This window comes from Schistocerca americana, chromosome 3 (assembly GCF_021461395.2).
Source record: "Schistocerca americana isolate TAMUIC-IGC-003095 chromosome 3, iqSchAmer2.1, whole genome shotgun sequence".
NCBI lineage: Eukaryota > Metazoa > Arthropoda > Insecta > Orthoptera > Acrididae > Schistocerca > Schistocerca americana.
In genome coordinates this window covers 776,678,505-776,698,450 of record NC_060121.1, presented here as the reverse complement: position 1 = coordinate 776,698,450, position 19,946 = coordinate 776,678,505, and positions in this window count along the sequence as shown.

Below are 19,946 nucleotides of genomic sequence, written 5' to 3'. Positions count from 1 at the left end.
TTCGGAATTGTCAGATGGTGTATCGCCAGACTCATACGTTCTACACACCAACGTGAATGTCGTTTTGTTGCCCCAATGATACTAGAAATTCTAATGGAATGTTATCCATCCCTACTGCCTTACTCGCTCGTAAGTCTTTCAAAGCGCTTCTAAATTCTGGATCTAATACTGGATCCCCTATCTCTTCTATATCGACTCCTATTTCTTCTTCTATCACATCAGACAAGTCTTCCCCATCATACGGGCTTTCGTTAAACTCTTTTAACCCATCCGCTCTCTCATCTGCATTTCACTGTGGAATTCCCACTGCAATCTTAATGTTACCATTCTCGCTTTCAATTTCACCGAAGGTAACTTTTCTATACGCTGAATCAGTCCTTCCGGCCATCATTTCTTTTTTCGATTTCTTCACATTTTCATGCAAACATTTCACCTTAACTTCCCCGCTCTTCCTCTGTATTTCATTCCTAAGTTACTTGTATTTCTGTATTCCTCAACTTCTCTGAACATTTTTGTGGTTCCTTCTTTCGTCGATCAACTGAAACGTTTCTTCTGTTACCCATGATTTGTTCGCAGTTACCTTCCTTCTACTTACATTTTTCTTTCCAGCTTCTGTGATTGCCTTTTTTAAAGGTTGTTTGTTAGCAGAACTAAATTATTTGCCATTTATAACAAAGTCTGGCTCCCTACCTCAGTGGTCAGTGTGTCTGGCTACATGTGGAGGAGCCATGTTCGGTCCCCGGTACTGCCTGGGCTTTTTCCTTGGTGGAAGGACCAGAACGGGGTGCGCTCAGCCCCGTAATGCCAACTGAGGAGCGGCTCCAAGGTGTAGAAATCCGACAGTAGCTGGGATTTCGGAGCGCTGACCCCGCGCCCCTCCACACCGCATCCAGTGACGTCGTTGGAAGAGGATGACACAGCGGTCGGTCGGTCCTGACTGGCCCAGCATGCTAGAACGTGGAACTTCGCTTTGCTACAAGTAAAAGAGGCCTCCTTGTTAGGCAGCCGCAACTGCAACATTCTATAAAATGAAGAAACTGCAGAGCAGTTGCTGAATCAACAACCTTTTATTGCATACACTTCCACAGTTTCTCTTCACGTAAAGATCCATCATCTGAGGTAAATTGTAATATCGAAAATATTGTGTCGAAAGACAATGGGACGTTTGAACGAAAAGGAGAATACACTTCGTACTCGAAAATTCGGAGAACATTCTCAGGTTCGCATGAACAAAGCAAGTTAGAAAATATGCTTCACCCGAGAATGTTCTCGGGTGGAGGAAGTTGCTCGAAAGAAAGAACATTCTCCGATTTCGTACGAATAAAGCTAGAGCAGCTTCTCACAAGCGGACGACATTCTCCGTTCTTTTTGTAGTGAGCTCTGCAGCGTTCTTCGAGCTGAGTAAGTTCCGTTGAGATTAAGTTTTACCGTCTTTTTAGTATTAATGACCGACTTTATGTTCCTTGCAAGGAAAAAAAGAGACATACGTACCGGCAGACCGAAGAAATACTGAAGAGAGGAACTGTAGACTAAATGTATACGGGTTTAACGATCAAATCATTACGTGCTTGGCGAACTTCCATCCATAAAATCATGAAAGAAGAGGGGACGACCTCCCAAACAAAGTGGAAATTAAAATATTTTTGTTGCTAGTTACCAGACCAAAGTTTTCAGACTGGTGAACGACAAGACCAAATAACCATGCCACTGACATTTCCAGATGTTCATCATCATATCTTCTCACAGCATAAATCATATATTTTGTTATGTTGCAAATAATTAGGCAGATCAGAAAAGTAAATAACTAATTTATTACAAAAATAGCGATCTGTTTCTCTTAACGAACAACACGGGCGAGCGCCTACATACTCGACAAGCGAGCATAGTTTCGGTTTTTAGTAGACGAAAACGTCATGTAATCTTAAGATTTCGCTCGCATAGTGTGTTCACCTAACTTCAGTAGCAAAAAAGTTTACCGCATGTCGGAAATTCGGTAACATCACAAGAAAATGCATTTTTGTAAACCGTTCGTAATCGTGTTAATAATTTGTTGCCGAATTACAAATAAAATCGAAAAGTAGTGCACCTCTTCCTCTCTTCCAGAACACAATGACGCCATTTCCATATTTGTACACTGAATAGTTTGCCTATTTTAGCGAGTCGAATGAAGTGTAATACTACGCGTGAGTTCCATGCCAGACAGGACAGACGACGCACATCGAGAACCTTCGCAAGAACGATGGGAGGTAGTGAAAAGAAACTCTGTTAGAGAATATGGTTTGAATTTTTTATTCACACGAAATTGAGAAGTTCCCTTGAGAATACTGAGAATATTCTTTTGCTCTGAGAAACTTCTCCACAGAACGTCACCTTTTTTATTCATAAGACCCAGTGGGAGGTCTTTTTTTTACTGTCAGATAGTACAGGACATTACTTATAAATAAAATCACTCAACCACCAGAGGTCATCTTCAGCCTAGTGTTGTCGTGGAACAAAAATTACATACCAAAAGGTAATAAGGGGGATCCAAGAGGGACGTTCAATAAGTAATGCAACACATTTTTTTTCTGAAGACAGGTTAGTTTTGTTACAGGATTCCAATATGCCGTATTATTCCCCACTCTTTCGACTAAAAAAACAGTCTGATAACCTTGTTGCGGTGACAACAGATGCCTTGCTCAACGAGTCACTGTGCTTTGGTTTTCTGCCAGGTCTCCATAGACATTCTGCAAACGCCTATGAGCATCTGCAGTGCTCTGATTTGCTGCCCAAAACAAACTCAATGACATTTCTCCATCACAGACACAATTTTGAAGGCTACATAAGTAGTGGAACAACGGCAGTGTCAGCGCATTATGTTAGTGTGGGTTGCCTACATCAGAGGCATTTATGCACTCAGCAGCAAACCTATTGTTGTCTTTAGACTGATAGGTCATTAATCTACAGTTCTTCTTTGATTGACAGGTACTTAACTTATTGTTCCACTAAAAGGATCCTTCCTTTTGATTGATGGACACTGAACTTATTGTTCCCCCACCCACTCCCCACCCCCCACCCCTCCACCTCCCAGGAAACCTACCCACACACTGCTACATGTACACTTTCAGGTCTGAGTTATTGGAATAGCCCCTCTCACTCTTATCAATTTGATTGACTACTTAATTAAATTGATCATTTAATTAACCACTCCCCTCTGGTAAACCCTCTCCCCTCCCTCCCTCCCTCCTGGAAACTGGCAGGAAAAAGACTCAGCTGATCGGTCACTTGGAGGGAGTTTGGTTTCAGTGTATGCAATATTGTTTAAACACTTTAGACAATGTATAGAATATTATTTAATCATGTATGGCAGTGTATGGAATATATTTTATTTATTTAGTTAAAGAATTTGTCTGTAAATCGATTGCTGTGTATGGAATATTGTTTAAACGATTTAGACAATGTGTCGAATATTGTTTACTTAAACAATTTAGGGGATTCAAGGCAGTGTATGGAATATATGGAAATTGGTGGCTATTTGGTGGAGAGGAAGGATCTCATAACAGGAAATTCAAGGGTATATTATTTATTTATAAAAAAATTCAGTTTGTGAGGGTTCCATTTCTCTAGGTTATCATTCTCCACTGTCTGGAAACACATAGGTCTTGTAAGAAGTAATTACATTGGGAAAACATGTTGCATAACCTAATGTTCGGCTCTGCACTCTGGCTGTCTTAACCTAATGTTTGTCCCTTTGTCGACACTTAACCCATTGTTCTGTTAAGTGGTTTTCCATATCACCCCCATTTCCTTAAACTATTGTACTGCCTTTGATATCAAACTAATTATGCCATCCCACCATTTTCTGGTACACTTTTCGAATTTTACATGCTTCTGAACGCCATTCTTCTTTGTCACCCACCCCCTTAAACTATTGTACTGCTTTTTACATAAAAATTATGCAAATTAACTTCGTGGTCTGCACTTAAACTGCCTGTCTGCTCCATGTCACCCACTCACACACACCCTCACCCTTAACTATTGTATGGCTAACACCATGTTAATATAACAAATTTATGCAAGTTAATTAAATCTATATTCTTCACATGTATGGGGTAGTTTTTCTTATTTCACAGAATCCTACTGGTCAGTGAAATCGATGGAATGTAGTTTAAACAAAAGATTGCTAGTAAAAAACACATCCCACCACCCAACACCCAACGCCAACATCGCCGACTCCGCACCTGCCCCAGGAATCGGGGTGCACCAGGGGCCCCCACAAAGTGATGATGCGGCCGTTAGCTGCCGATCCATGCACAGGTGTCCAGTTGGGTCCTAGCAGTCCTAATGGGACATGCGAGTTGCATCTAGCTGTGCATACGTGCTTACCTGCCCAGCATGGCTGATGCATCGCTGTGAAACGTTCGTCCTGCTGACAACATATGTCTCAGAATTGTTAAAAGTTGTGACTGCTAAAAGCCTTCATCTTATCTGTGTACACTCGTGGAAACACCATTAACAGGAAAGCATTCTTGTTGTTTGGAGAGAGTACTGTCTAAACACAGATGGAGGAAATCAGAATAATTACGCAAACAGAATTCGAAGCACTGTTTTACAGAAGAGAAAATGACGGGAATTTTCGGTATCCTACAGCTACTGGTCTGGAGATGTCCTTATGCCATAGTGGCAGATGAGTGATAGCATCCCCGATGGTCTGCTTCAACTTGTATTTGATCACTAGCTTTCTCAGAACTTTCGATAGATACCTTGCCTCTGTCTTTTTCGAATCAGTTTGTCTAAGCTCCTGCATCCCGGCACAAAGGATGTCTTGGGAATGAATGGAGCATTATAATTGGCTCTCATTGAACTTACCTGCTGAATTACTGATACCGCCAGTGTGGGAGCACTGTCTGCCTTTTTCTTGTTTCTGCAGACGAAACTTTTTAGCAGCAAAAATATTTTGTACAGACCACCATATTGCAGCGACAATTAAACCCTGCAAAGTGGCCTGCAGATCGTCAAATATGGAAAGACACTTACTCAATTACACCGATTTGCCACTGAGGACGAGATCTTGAATATTAGAGCATGAAACTGATCTCTAACCCCATAATATATCACCGCATACCGTGTCGATGTAGTAAACATCCAATTCGTATCTTGTGCCATATATAATCGCCCCTTTTACATAATTTATATAGCTATTGACCGCTAGACACTTGTACATATACTGCGAAGACAGACAGCATAAGCACATGCACCATAGCTATACTCCTCACTCCACTAGATATTGCCCATGAGGTTGGGCAGTCATCCACTCCCGACGTGTGTCCAGAGCACTCTCAGTGGACCGAAGTCACTCTCAGAAATGTTGTCTAAAGGCTGGCTCGGTTCCCCTCGGAACAAAAACGTTACTGTTTCTGGCCCTGAACTGCTTGCTTGCTTGCTTTTCTACACCCATCTTCAGACTCTGGGATTAGAAAACATATGTAATTTCGCTTGGTTTGTCAGAATATCATACCATTTTCGCGATACTTCTCGATATCAAGCACATATCAATAACCGCTTGCATAGCAGTACCACTCATGCAACATAACTCTGAAGATATAGATTCGAAATTATTTCTCTACAAACCCGAAATTTTAGCCAGGTGGAGCATGCTGTAAATCACTTAGTAACTAGAAACGTATCCTGTCTGCAAAGACCTTTATGTGAAAACTCGAAAAATAGAGAAAACTGATATTTCCGCTTGTGAATACCAATGTCGGTGATATAACAGTTTCCAAATCATCCTTATAGTTTACAAAGTCAACCAAGGTGGTTGGTTGGTTGTTGGTATGTTTAAGGGGGGACTAAACAGCGAAGGTCATCAGTCCCCCATTCCAAAATCAGGCGAGCCGAAAATCTACGGAGCAGACAAAAACCAAAGGGGGAGGAGACGTCCCCCCAGGCGATAAAAGAACACAAATGCAGCAAGTAACACTACAGACAAGAACAGGACAGAGGAACACAAGACAGAAAGATACAGAAGAAAGGAGGAAGGCCGGAGACTGGTTGACTGACCATGAGAAAAAAAAAGGGAAAGAGTCAACCATCTGACGGCACACCAGAACAGCAACAGACACAAGGACAAAAGACACAGAAAGGGAAAGGCGCAGGACTTCCCTAAATCGAACCATAAAAAGGACTACTACGGATAAAATGTAAAACAGTGTCAGCCATGGAGGCATCGTCGGATAAAACCAAAGCCAAAGTGCCCGGGAGATTAAAAGATTGCCGGAGTGTGCGCAGTCGAGGACACTCCAGCAAAATGTGGCCGACCGTCAGCCGGGACCCACACCGACACAAGGGGGGGTCCTCCTGACGCAACAGATGGCCGTGCGTCAGGTATGTATGGCCGATGCGCAGCCGACACAGGACTACCGAGTCCCTGCGAGAAGCCCGCAGGGAGGAACGCCACACATCGGTCGTCTCCTTGACAGCCCGCAGTTTATTCGGGGCTGTCATGCCACGCCACTCAGCAGCCCACATCCCAATCAGCTTACGGCGCAACACCAGCTGCTGGTCGCGAGCCGTAAGGCCGATCTCCAAAGCCTGTCTACACGTTCGTTCCCTGGGATGCCAACATGACCGGGCGTCCAAACCAGGACCACTGAACCACCAGAATGGGCAATGGCGGAAACAGCCTCCTGAATGGAGGACACCAGAGGAGAGGAGGGATAGCAGCGGTTGATGGCCTGAAGGCTGCTCAGGGAGTCACTGCAGATGACGACGGACCTACCTGAGCAGAAACGCATATGCTCAAGAGCGCGCAAGATGGCCACCAGCTCTGCAGTAAAAGTACTGCAGCCAGCCGGCAAGGAGCGTTGCTCAACATGGTCAGAGTGAGCAAAGGCGTAGGCAGTGCGACCATCAACCAGGGAACCATCAGTGTAGACAGGCTCACAGCCCGGAAATGATTCGAGGAGCGCAAGAAAACGGCGACGGAGGGCCACAGGCGGAACCGAGTCCTTAGGGCCCTGTGCCAAATCCAGACAGACAGACGGCCGGGACAAACACCAGGGAGGCGTAGGTGTACGGACCCGGAAGGGAGGCAGAAGAGGGAATGACCCCAGTTCTGACAGCAGGGACTGGACACGGACAGCTACGGAAAGCCCAGACCTAGGTCGCCGTTCGGGCAGATGGAGGACCATGGCAGGGAAAAGCAGGCAACGATTGGGATGGCCTGGCGAGCAATGGACGTGGACAGCATAGTCGGCGAGCAGACGATGGCGGCGAATCCGCAGCGGGGGAACCCCGGCCTCCACCAGTAGACTATCCACGGGACTAGTGCGAAAAGCGCCAGTTGCAAGCCGAACCCCACAGTGGTGTATGGGGTCTAACAACTTCAACACTGAGGGTGACGCAGACCCATAGGCCAGGCTCCCATAATCAAGCCGGGACTGCACAAGGGCTCTGTACAATCGCAGCAGCGTGCAGCGATCCGCACCCCAAGATGTGTGGCTAAGGCAGCGGAGGGCGTTGAGGTGCCGCCAGCATTTTTGCTTCAGCTGAGTAATATGAGGAACCCATGTGAGCCGGGCATCAAACACGAGTCCCAAGAAGCGGCAAGTGTCCACCACTTCAAGCAGGTGGCCGTCGAGGTAAAGTTCAGGATGAGGGTGGACCGTCCGACGCCTGCAGAAGTGCATAACCCGAGTCTTGGCAGCAGAGAACTGAAAACCATGAGTCAGAGCCCATGATGCTGCCTTGCGAACGGCGACTTGCAGCCTGCGTTCGGCGACTCCCGTAGTCGTGGAGCTAAATGAGATGCAGAAGTCGTCGGCATACAAAGAAGGAGACACCGACGACCCCACTGCTGCAGCCAGACCATTAATGGCCACTAGAAATAACGAGACGCTCAACACCGAGCCCTGCGGGACCCCATTTTCCTGTATATAAGAGGAACTAGAGGTGGCACCGACTTGCACCCGGAAAGAGCGGCGCAATAAAAAGCTTTGAAGAAAAGCCGGGAGCCGACCACGAAGACCCCACCCATGCAACGTGGCGAGGATGTGATGTCTCCATGTGGTGTCATACGCCTTCCGCAGATCGAAAAATACAGCAACAAGGTGCTGACGTCGGGCAAAAGCCGTACGGACAGCAGATTCCAGCCGCACCAAATTGTCCACTGCAGACCGGCCCCGACGGAAGCCACCCTGAGATGGAGCGAGGAGACCGCGCGACTCAAGGACCCAACACAAACGCCGCCCCACCATACGTTCGAGCAATTTGCACAAAACGTTGGTGAGGGTAATGGGACGATAGCTGTCCACCGCCAGTGGGTCCGCACCGGGCTTCACGATGGGGACAATAAGACCCTCTCGCCATTGCGATGGGAACACGCCCTCGCTCCAAATGCGGTTAAAGATGGTGAGGATGTGTCTCTGGCAGGCCCTGGAGAGATGCTTCAGCATCTGCGCGTGGATGCAGTCCGGTCCTGGTGCAGTATCAGGGCAATCGGCGAGGGCAGCGAGGAGTTCCCTCTCGCTGAAAGGAGCATTGTAAGTTTCATAATGACGCGTGTGGAATGAGAACGGCGGCCGCTCGGCTCGCTCCTTTAGAGAGCGAAAGGCGGGGGGTAATTTGCAGTCGCAGAGCTCTGAGCAAAGTGCGCGGCTAGCCGTTCAGCAATGGCGGCAGCGTCCGTGCAGACAGCGCCGTCCAAGGAGAGCCCAGGGACACTCACAGGGGTCTGGGAGCCATAAATCCGCCGGATCCGTGACCACACGTGCGAGGACGAGACACGGGAGCCCAGGGAGGAGACGTACCTCTCCCAGCACTCCTGCTTACGCCGTGCAATAAGACGACGGGCGAAGGCACGGAGCCTCTTAAAGGCGATGAGGGTCTCCAGAGACGGGTGCCGCCTATGACGCTGGAGAGCCCGCCTACGGTCGCGAATAGCCTCAGCAATCTCCGGCGACCACCAGGGGACAGCCTTCCGCCGAGGGAGGCCAGAGGAACGGGGGATGGTAGCCTCGGCCGCTGAAATGATGGACGTGGTTAAAACACGGACCACCTCGTCAATGTCACCCTGTGGGGGAGACGCAATGGTTACAGCGGAAGTAAAAGCTGGCCAGTCAGCCCTGTGGAGAGCCCAGCGGGGCAAGCGCCCAGAAGAATGACACTGTGGCAGTGACAAATAGATGGGAAAATGGTCACTACCACACAGGTCAGGATGCACCCTCCAGTGGAGGGATGGGACAAGGCCAGGGCTGCAAATAGAGAGATCGATGGCCGAGAACGAGCCATGGGCCACACTGAAATGCGTGGGAGCACCGGTGTTTAAGAGGCTAAGGTCGAGCTGAGCCAACACATGCTCCACGGCCCGACCACGATCATCGGAGACAGTCCCACCCCATAGAGGGTTGTGGGCACTGAAATCGCCCAGCAGCAAAAAAGGTGGCGGCAGTTGTGCTATCAGAGCAGCCAGGACATGCTGCGCGACAGTACCATCAGGTGGAAGGTAAATACTGCAGACGGTAATGGCCTGGGGCGTCCACACCCGAACAGCGACAGCCTCTAAACCTGTTTGTAGAGGCACAAACTCGCTGTGAAGAGAGTTCAGGACATATACGCAGACGCCACCAGACACCCTTGCATAAGCTGCCCGGTTCTTAAAATAACCCCGATAGCCACGGAGGGCGGGGGTTCGCATTGCTGGAAACCAAGTTTCCTGCAGAGCAATGCAAAGGAAAGGATGACGGCTGATAAGGTGGCGGAGCTCAGCTAGATGGTGGAAGAAACCGCTGCAGTTCCACTGGAGGATGTTATTAGCCATGGATGGGAAAGGCGTGAAGGGACTGGGGAGGCAGATTACGCCTCCGGGGCCCCTGCTGCTATGGAGTCACCACCTGGACAACAGCCATCTACTGCATCCGAGGGGCTGGCGAGATCCATGTCCTCAGCGGACGCCAGAATCTCCACCTCATCCTCAGACGCAGAGCTTGTAGGAAGCGGTGGAATGGGTGCCACCGCAATGTCGGTAGCCTTGGGGAGTTTCTTCTTCTGCTGCTTCTCGCGCTGTGCCTTTGGTGGCGCAGGCTGGGAGGGCGCAACTGGGTCGGTCTCAGGGACAGACGACGACCGTGTGTCCCTACGACCAGGGACCGGCGGTTGTTTAAGCCACTTGCGGCTGTCGGCCTTTGTACCGGACGGAACTTGGGAAGGGAGGTCCCCAAGGGACCCCTTCCTTACGAGAGTAGCCGAAGAAGTCTTACGCTTCTCCAGCTGGGAAGGGGGGACTGATGTCCCCGATGGTTGGGGGGGTGTTGCTCCTGAAGTAGATGGAGCAGGAGCAACAGGAGGTTTAGTGCCCCCCACCATCAAGGGGGCAGGTGTGGGACTTCGACTCTGAGAGCTGCCTGGAGTGGAGGGAATTGTAGAAGGAGTGACAGTTGCGGCATAAGAAGTTGGCATGCGCACCGGATGAAGCCGATCATATTTCCGCTTCGCCTCAGTGTACGTCAGGCGGTCGAGAGTCTTTATTTCCATGATCTTCCGCTCCTTCTGCAGAATCGGACAGTCTGGCGAGCAAGGCGGATGGTGCGCACCACAGTTCACACAGATTGGAGGCGGCGCACAGGGATGATCAGGATGGGAAGGTCGACCGCAATCGCGACAGACGAGGTCGGACACACAGCGTGAAGACATGTGGCCGAACTTCCAACACTTGAAGCACCGCATCGGGGGAGGGATATTCGGCTTGACATCACAATGGTACACCATCACCTTGACCTTCTCAGGTAACGTGTCACCCTCGAAGGCCAAGATGAAGGCACCGGTGGCAACTTGACGATCCCTCAGACCCCGGTGGACGCGCCGGACGAAATGGACACCTCGGCGCTCCAAGTTGGCGCGCAGCTCGTCGTCGGACTGTAAAAGCAGATCCCTGTGAAAGATAATGCCCTGAACCATGTTCAGACTCTTATGGGGCGTGATAGTGACAGAGACATCCCCCAGCTTAGTACAAGCGAGCAAGGCCCGCGACTGGGCGGAGGATGCCGTTTGTATCAACACCGATCCGGACCGCATCTTGGACAAGCCCTCCACCTCCCTAAACTTGTCCTCTAAATGCTCTACAAAGAACTGAGGCTTCACGCACATAAAAGATTCCCCGTCAGCTCTGGTACAGACGAGATACCGGGGCGAGTATCTTTCGCTCTCATTCATAGCCCTTCGTTCCTCCCATGGTGTGGCCAGGGAGGGGAACGATTTGGGGTCATACACATTAGCCTTGAATTGAGCTTTGGAACGCTTAGAGACTGCTGACGGCTGGCCGCCAGCAAGAGATGATGTACCACGCTTCATTGCGGGTCATCCGCCCTGATGCCACCTACTCCGACCAAGGGCCCTCCCCACGGGCGCCACCCAGCCACAGCAAAGGCCACCTGGCAGGATGGCCATTACCGGGAGTCCTGATGCCCCAGGGAGATGGGCATCTACTCCTTGGCATACGTGGGGAGTGAACGGCGCAGGCATCAGTAGAGCGATCCCTGTGTTGTCAGGGGGCTACAACCAAGAGGGTACATGGCGACCCCACCACAACGGACTGGCTACCGTGCTGGATCTTAGGTGCAAAAATGGCCAAGGTCGTCGTCACAGTTAAAAGAAACACTGCAGAGTGCAGCGTGGTAATCGCCCAAGAGATCGAAAACGAGCGGGACACCATTGCAACGACGAGAAAGACGGCTATAGGTCTAATTGCACGAAGGATACAGTGCACCATGTAAGGTGCCCTTCCCCAATTGGCTCGCTCTTCGGAATAATTTAGATAGATGGAGGTCAAACCCGAGAGGGGACCATCACATAAGGCCGAAACGTTGGAGACTCCTTTTAGTCGCCTCTTACGACAGGCAGGAATACCGCGGGCCTATTCTAACCCCCGAACCCGCAGGGGGGCAACCAAGGTGTTTCTCATGTCTAGAGGACCAGCAAATGTGTCTTCCACCCATCTTTCACCTGCTAGACACGCAAACCACAATCTATGTTCCCTCGACTAAATAAAAGTGGGAAATGTGAAGAAACAGCCAACTGGACAATTTACATGGGAGGGAATAATGGTCCAGTGCAAAAACACGTCTGTATTGAATCTTCTCAAATTTCCACGTGATCAGGAAAGCTGCCAACACATACTAAGTATTAGTTCGCTATTCGGCCATCTAGTGAAGACACGCTTAAGTCAGCTACATTCTTGCACCACAACAGGCCTCTCCATTCGAGCATCTCCTACTGTTAGCCAGAAACGTGAATCATTCTCGCCACAGGTCACTGGCGCTGCACACCAAGAAGGCACAGGCAGAATCATCATCCGAGGAAATGGGTCACATATTTATTTGATCGCTATACTTACGATTAAATGTTACAATTGCGGTCGCAGTTGAACGACACTCACTGGATATACCACAGAACCTCTGACATGGCATCGAGACAGAATGCATTACAAATACTGGAGAAATATCTAGCCATGGCGGCGTGAAGGAGTTGCAACTACCGGTTTCATACCACATTTCTTAGACGAATCACTTTCAGAATTCGGTAATTTTATTACGAGGTTGCATCATGGGCCATATGTAACCGCACTGGTGGTCTGATACTATACCTTCTGGCGGTCACAGTCTATATTCAGTGTCACGTTATTTGTCTGAAAAAAAACACTTCATTCAGAGGTAATGCCATACATAGATTTGTAAAGCCAGTACAGTTTATAACGTGGATACTTGTTTGCACCTGTAGAACCAAGACTGCTTGTGACAGTAACATACAGTAGTTGTTGCGATGTTTTTTTTTAACATGTGGTTGTGTTCCGACATGTACAAAGAAAATGACTATGTCAAGTTGTAAGGAAGTTACGGATTTGACATGGAGTACTGTTATAGCAAAGGAAAGAGTATGTCAAGTTATGAGAATGGTACAGTATTTCTATTTCCAGAGCCACAGCCATCAGCAGGATGTATTTCTGACACTTCACTCATTATCAAATGTCGTTCATCTGAGACCGCAATTGCAACATTTAGTTGTAAGGTTAACGATCAAATAAAATTTTGATGCCGATTTCCTAGGATGATGATTCTGCACATTCCTGCTTGGCGTGCAGCGCCGGCGACCTGTGGCGAGAATGATTCACGTTTCTGGCCAACGGTAGGAGCTGTCCAAATAGAGAGGCCTGTTGGGGTGCAGGAAAGTAGCTGACTTAACCGTGTCTTCCTCTAGACGGCCGAATAGCGAACTAATACTTAGTATGTGTTGGGCAGCTTTCGTGATCGCTTGGAAATTTGAGAAGATTCAATATGGATATGTGTTTGCACTGGACCTTTATTCCCTCCCATGTAAATTGTTCGGTTGACTGCTTCTACAGATTTCGCGCTTTCATTTAGTTGAGAGAAGACCGATTGTGGTGTGTGCATCTAGCACATGGAAGACACGTTTGCCGGTTCTCTAGACATGAGAAACACCTTAGTTGACTTTGTAAATTATAGGGATGATTTGGAATCTGCTATATCACCGATATCGGTATTCACAAGTGGAAATACCAGTTTTTTGTATTTTTTTCGAGTTTTCGCCTAAAGGCCTTCAAAGATGTGACAAGTTTCTGCTTAGTCAGTGGTTTATAGTACGTCCCACCTAGCTAAAGTTTCGGGTTTGTAGAGAAATACTTTCCAGTCTATATCTTCGGAATTATGTTGTGCGAGTGGTACTGCTATGTAAGGAATATACTGATGTCGAGAAGTATCGCGAAAATTGTATGATATTCTGACAAACCATGCGAAATTACATATGTTCTTTTAATCCCACAGTCTGAACATGGGTGCAGAAAAGCAAGCAAGCAAGCAGGTCAGGGCCAGGAACAGTAACGTCTTTATGGCGAGGACAACCGACCCAGCCTTTATAGAACAGTTCTGGGAGTGACTTTGGTCCACTGAAGGCGCACAGGTCACGTGTCGGGAGAGGATGATCGCCCAACCTCGTGGCAAATATCTAGTGCAGTGAGTAGTATACCTATGGTGCATGTGCTTATGCTGCCTGTCTTTGCAGTATATGTATGAGTGTCTGTCGACATGGTATGCAGTGATATATTACTGGATTGGAAATCAGTTTCATGCTCTAATATTCAATCTCACGTCCTCTGTGGCAGAGCAGTGTAGTTGAGTAAGGGTCTTCCCTATTCGACGATCTGTAGGCCACTTTGCAGGGTTTAATTGTCGCTAGTCTCATCTGCAGAAAGAAAAAAAAGGTGAACAGCGCTCACACACCGACGATATCAGTAATTCAGTGGGTAAGTCATAAGAGCCAATCATAATGCTCCATTCAATCACAAGACATCCTTTCTGCTAGGACACAGGAGTGTCTACAAACTGATTCAAACAACATGGAGGTAAGATATGTATGGAAACTTCTGAGAAAGCTAATGTTCAAAGACAAGTTGGAGCAGACCATCCATCTCTGGCGGGGATGCCATCACTCATCCACCACTGTGGCATAAGGACACCTCAAGACCAGTAGCTCTAGGATACCGAAAATTCGCGTCATTTTTCTCTTCTGTAAGACAGTGCTTCAAATTCTGTTTGTGTAATTATTCTGATTTCCTCCGTCTGTGCTTAGACAGTACTCTCTTTCCAAACAACAAGAATGTTTTCATGTTTAATGGTGTTTTCACAAGTGTGCACAGATAAGATGAAGGCTTTTAGCAGTAAGAACTTTTAACGATTCTGAGATGTATGTTGACAGCAAACGAACATGCCACAGTGATGCATCAGCCACGCTAGGCAGATAAGCATGTGTGCACAGATAGACAGCTTGCATGTCACGTCAGGATTGCTAGGGACAATGCAGGCTGTGTTATTCTGGGAAGCTTTGCAACAGATTTCTATAGTGTATCCAGAGAAGGGGGCAAGACTTGGCTGTTATTTACATAGATATGTGACGTTTCATATAACACTGAGAACCTTTTACCTGCTACGCAAACATCTCTCGACACTGGACCCGCACTGAAGCTATGCGTCATCGCACCAGCAATGGTGCCTAAGAGAACACATATTTTGACAGGAATTTCTCAGGTGTCAAGTATGAAAGGGATGCCACCACCTCATGCTTTCGGGACCCGAATGGACGCCTGTGCCTACCTTAAAATCGTCGGAGGACAGAATTAATTACTTAATTTTGTATCAAAGGAGGCACAATAGTTTAAGGAAATGTGGGTGACATGGAAAATCACTTAACAGAACAATAGGTTAAATGCCAATAAAGGACCCAACATTAGGTTAATACGCCCAGATTACAGTGCCGAACATTAGGTTATGCAACTTATTTGCCCCATGTAATTACTTCTTACAAGACCTATATGTTTCCAAACAGCAGAGAATGATGAGCAAGAGAAATTGAACTCCCACAAACTGAATTTTTTTTATAAATAAACAATATACCTTTGAATTTCCTGTTATGAGATCCTTCCTCTCCAGCAAAGAACCACCAATTTCCATATATTCCACACATTGTCTAAATCGTTTAACCAATATTCCATACACAGCAATCGATTTACAGGCAAATTCTTTAACTAAATAAATAAACTATATTCCATACACTGCCATAACTAATTTAATAATATTCTATACATTGTCTAAAGTGTTTAAACAATATGGCATACACTGCAACCGAATTCCCTCCAAGTGACCAATCAAATGAGTCTTTTTCCTGCCAATTTGTGGGAGGGAAGGTGGGAGGGGAGAGGGTTTAACAGAGGGGAGTGGTTAATTAATTTATCAATTTAAATAAGTAGTCAATCAAATTGATAAGAGTGAGAGGGGCTATTCCAATAACTCAGGCTTGAAAATGTACCTGTAGCAGCGAGGGGGTAGGTTTCCTGAGGGGTGGGGGGTGGAGAGATGGGGAGGAGGTGGGGGAACAACAGGTTCAGTGCCCGTCAATCAAAAGGAAGGATCATTTTAGTAGAGCAATAGGTTAAGTACCTGTCAATCAAAGAAAAACAATAGGTTAATGACCTGTCAGTCTAAGGAGAACAACAGGTTTGCCCCTGAGTCATACCTGCCCTTGGTGTTGGCAACCCGCACTAACAAAATGCACTGATTCAAAAATGGTTCAGATGGCTCTGAGCACTATGCGACTTAACTTCTAAAGTCATCAGTCCCCTAGAACTTAGAACTACTTAAACCTAACTAACCTAAGGACATCACACACAGCCATGCCCGAGGCAGGATTCGAACCTTCGACAGTAGCGGTCGCGCGGTTCCAGACTGAAGCGCCTAGAACCGCTCGGCCACTTCGGCCGGCAAAATGCACTGATGCTGCCCTTGTTCCACTACTTACATATAGCACCTCCACCTATTGGAAGTTCATGAAACTATAGGAGCTGAAGCACGAATATTCTAAGATGACGCACAACAAATTTCAAATCTTTTTCAACCGAAATTGGCCAAGAAAAAATGTATTGCATTAATTAATGAACACCTCTCATAGAAAAATTCCAACAACTGGCATCACAACTGGACACTGGAAGTCACCAGAACCAGAAAACATATAAGATGCAATAAAGATGGGAAGAGATAACACAAATTGTGCGTAATTAATTACGTGAATTTCATGAAAACCATTCGCCCATGTCGACCTAACCAGGACCACTGACAGGAAAACTAAGCAACAATAAATACAGGTTGGGTCAAACAAAAATGGCCTGGAGAACACAGTAGAGGAAAGGAGATACATTACTAACCTGATTACAGCAGATGTTGAAAGTGACCACCATTCATTTATTGGCACTTTTCGACGCTGGGCTGCAAGTTGCTGAAGCGGATCGAGGCTGGACTGCTGGAATTGCTACAAGCTCATCCGAAATGTTCTGCTGCAGTTCTTGAAGACCATAAGGATTGCAATACACCTTAGACTTGAGGGCTCCCCACAAAAAGTAATCGCACACTGACAGATCGGGCGACCTGGGTTCCCAGCTAGAGTTGTGACCATACTGAGCTCCGCTAACAGCTCTCTCAGCTGTGAAGATTGTGTAAATGTGCTCCATTCTGCTGGAAGTAACTGCAGGTCTTTTCCTCCTCCGTTAATTCCGCCACAAATTCACGTCCAATCGTAACCATTCGTCTGGGCCAGTCTTATTTACCCCATCCTGTACTTGCTAGCCGTAAGTACTGAGGGTGCACACGACCCATTACCCAGCTGTGGTATGAATCAGATATTTGTTTGGGAGTCGATTTTAACTTGGAAGTAACAGCAGAAAGACGATGGAACCATCACAACATTAGGAGAGATGAGAACCTCTCTATCTAGAATCAGAGAAAAATATTACATTACATACACACGTTAACTTAGCTGCATAATGTCATAACACCTAATAGTATAAAGAGGACAGGAATGGACACTTCGTAAGATTTCAGTTTCTTCCAGGACACAGAGCATCCGACCTTTCTTTGCAGTGTGTAAGACAGTTAAGTTATCACTGACCTCCAGCAGCTGATGTTAACTGTCAATCAGATGCATTGTCAGAGCTGATCTGCAATTTGCCAGGTCTTTGTGTTTTTTTATATCTTACATGAAAGTTCCTACCCATCTGGCAAGTATTTCCTTCAATTTACAAAATAAAAGGAGTTTAGTAAAACTGCAAACTAAATGACTTCTGCAATAGAACAAAAAATATACAAAATATGAAAACTAATTTTATGACCGACATTGCAAATTTCGTAATGGCAGGGGCAATGGTTTAGATCATTGAGCCACAGGTTAGGAAATCAGTACAGATTCCTTACTGAGAGTACTTCTGACTATCAAGTGATATGGTAGCTTCCTTGGGTCGCACACCATTCCTGTTCTAAGGAATTCTAACTGAAAACACACTGCTGTTCACTGAAACAGCAACAGCATAAAGATGGCGTGCAGAAACTGTCAAACTGAGATGAAGTGCACGACATTTTTTCCTATGCAAATGATTAGCATTTCATCGTACTCACACCAACTAGATTATTCTTGACAGGAATCCGAAACTCAAGAAACGTTGACAGTGTCAGAGTGCAGGTGGCAGCGTGAAACAACATAAAATAACACTTCAAAGGCACAAGTTGGGGAGCAAGACCACATGTACTTCGGACGTCGGCTCTAGCCTTGTGTTACTAGGCAGGAGAATACGCTTCCCACGTGTGGTACCAGTCCTGCCACTCAAAACAAGTTGCTGTTGCTCTTCGCCAAACCCGGCGCCAGATAACAGAATGCTTGGCACCAATATCAGTCAAAAAGATCTAGGTTCTGGTCGGAACAGCTCCTCCCGATATAATGCGGGCCGTGACAGCAAAATCTGGAAGGATCAAAGTTGACACTAATGACACACACCTAATTCACGGGCACGAACCTGTTGCTCGACGTTTTCGCAGCAGGGAAAGCTTCATCTTCAGTACCTCCCCCTCAGTGAATTTCAAGGCTGAAGAGACGTCTCAACGCTGGCAGGAAAGAGTTAAAAGTGATTGGACACCACTAAAAGAGGAGCTATCCCCAGGAAACAGCCTGTCACGGCCAACATGGAGATCACTTAATCGACTTCGGTTGGGCATTGGGCGGAGTAGAAATGCAATGTTACACACTCTGAAGAAACCAAGATGTGTTTTGTGCGTGTGATGCTGAGCATACGATGATCTATTTTCTTCGCTGCCCTGTTTACACCATCTTCTCAGGCATCGTCACATAGAAGGATGTAGTATAGGGAAGCCCAAAAGAAGTGCACCTTGCTGAGGCACTAGGCTTCATTTAAATGGTTGTCATCGATACTCTAAGAAGAGGAAGATACCAAATAGATAGCAGTAATTCGATCGATATTATTGTATTCGGTTGTCTTATAAGTTCGTTTTGCTCACACGTTCCGTCTATAAAGCCTACAAAAACTGCGCACACCATGCCCCCTCCCCCCCTACCCCCATGGTAACATGGGTACCTAACCGCCCCTACGACACAGTGGTCGACAACCTGACGCGCCATTGGATGTGTCACTGTGTGTGTGTGTGTGTGTGTGTGTGTGTGTGTGGAGCCACTGGAACACGAAACAAATAAGAGAGGTTCACGTTGTTTGCACCATACTAGCGAGAATACATCACATTCACCAAATCACTGGTGGGAACAGTATAGCTTAGTAGACAGTGGGCATATAGTAAGTCGTTTCCCAGGTTTTAAGCTAGAATGTGAGCTGCATTCGATTATACTTTTGAGAACCTTTGGGGGGAGTTTAACCTTTTACATGAGAAGATAAAAGGAAGATCCAGTTTGTGATAGGACATTTAGAGGCAGAAGTCGCAGAATGGGCTATCGTCCACAAACAGAACTCCAAAAACTGTCCAGATTTCTCACAGCAATTTAAACATAAGTACTGATCGGAAGGCGAAGAACAGCAGCTAAGCCTCAGCACCAGTAGGAGCGGAACAGTTGAGAGGAAACTTGGAGAGTATTTCTCGTAAATTCTCTCGACATGTTATAGTTTTAGGTGGAGATTGTAATCTAACAGCTAGATACTGGCAGACTCAAATGATTACGACGAGGAATAAGGACAGAGTGTCTTGTGAAATAGTTCTAAGTGCTTTATCCGAAAATTATCTCGAGCAGTTAATCTGAGCACCGACACGCTAGTGACAAACAGACACGAACTTTTCGACATAGCGTAGAACAGGGAACCAGTGATGATAAGACCGTTAAAGCATCACTGAATACTGCTGTAAATAGCAATACAAAGGAAGGCAGGGAGATCTTCCTGCTTAGCAAGAACGACGGGAAGCAGATTTCAGATTACCTGAGCAGTGAACACGAAAATTTCATTTCCAGCTCTAACAACGGTGGGTATCAATGGCCAAAATTCAAGAGCAATTTACAATACGCTTTAGACAGATATGTGCGGAGAAAAGTTGCGAGGGATGGAAAAGACCCACTACGATTCA